Genomic DNA, 1,411 nt, shown 5'->3' on the forward strand with positions numbered 1-1,411 from the left:
CCCTGACCCAAAATAACTCGGGTGCCCCGTACGCCTTGAACTCTCGGAATGAGGGAGTTCGTGCCTCGTCTTGGGTTGCGGCAATCTCGGCTTAGAAGGACCTGAGCCGCTCCTCCATGATCACCATCATCCCTTCCTTGACAGTGTTGAATATCACTGGGTTAGCATGAAGAATACCCTCGTAACCTTAGACACGATAAGCTCGAGCAACTTCTCCTCAATGGGCTCAGTAGCATAGCCCGACGCAGACCCTGATCCTAATCCTAATCCTAACCCCCCTGCTTCGTGTCATGTTATCACCATACTGCATTGAAATATCACAAGACATAATGATTAGGATGTGCAAAAAGGGAATCCTTCCATACTGGTTCTCCTTAGAGCTTCCAGATCTAACATTAGTTCGGGTACAGGTCTTGTGCTTTCAATAGTGCGGGCCCAATACTACCTTCCACACCTACCAGTACCTTCCCCAAGGCTCTACCTGATAACTCTAATTCGTCCCAAAACAAAACATATTTCACAGACTACCGCATAACTCAAATCCTAGGTTATCCTAAGATTTGCTCGATCCCATCATACGAGAACTCAAATCAATGATAACAGGTTGCCTTATGCATGCAAATTATACACAAAGCAGGATCAATTTTTTTTTGAATAACAGACTCTACCCTAGAATGACAACCACACAAGGAACATGAAATAAGGCCAAATTCCATCATTCTAAGGCTATAAGACCCTAACAGTATACAATTTTGAAATCATAAAAATAGCAAGATTCATATGATTATCGCATTCCACGTATCAACATAACATAGTTAACCTACTGGGGAAAATACTTACTTGAGCTCGGGTGATTACGTGTGTTGCAATCTCCCTTCTTCTTACAAGAAATCGGTTTTAAGAAGTGTTTAACTTTGAGTTTTTTAAAACAATTTTTACCATTTCCTTTGTTTTATTCCTGACACACCCGAGAGTGTTCCCGAATCCCTCAAACCAAGGCTCTGATACCAACTTCTAACAACCCAAAATCCAGGTAAAAAATTTCATTTTTAATTAAGAAATTCATTCCAATAAATTATAAAATTCCAATTACAATTCGTTTCAAAATTCATAACATTAGATAAATTTTCATAAAATCATAGTGTCCCAAATAAACACCAGAGAGTACATGTCACGTCATCACGTCGAGCTCTTGCCCTTAGATCCTGAAGTACCTGAAACAACCAAAAACTGTAAGCTAATGGTTAGTGAGTTCCCCAGAGCATACCCCACATAATCTACATAACCATATAATCCATTTAAATCACATAATCCATACACATAAACGTATAAGGATGCCCTGGAAACCCTCCAGGGTCTAACACCGGGTGCCCTGGAAAACCTCTAGGGTCTTAGCCCATTGCCTCGGGAA

This window comes from Lactuca serriola, chromosome 4, assembly GCF_051521515.1.
Source record: "Lactuca serriola cultivar US96UC23 chromosome 4, Lser_US96UC23_V15, whole genome shotgun sequence".
In the NCBI taxonomy this organism is placed as follows: domain Eukaryota; kingdom Viridiplantae; phylum Streptophyta; class Magnoliopsida; order Asterales; family Asteraceae; genus Lactuca; species Lactuca serriola.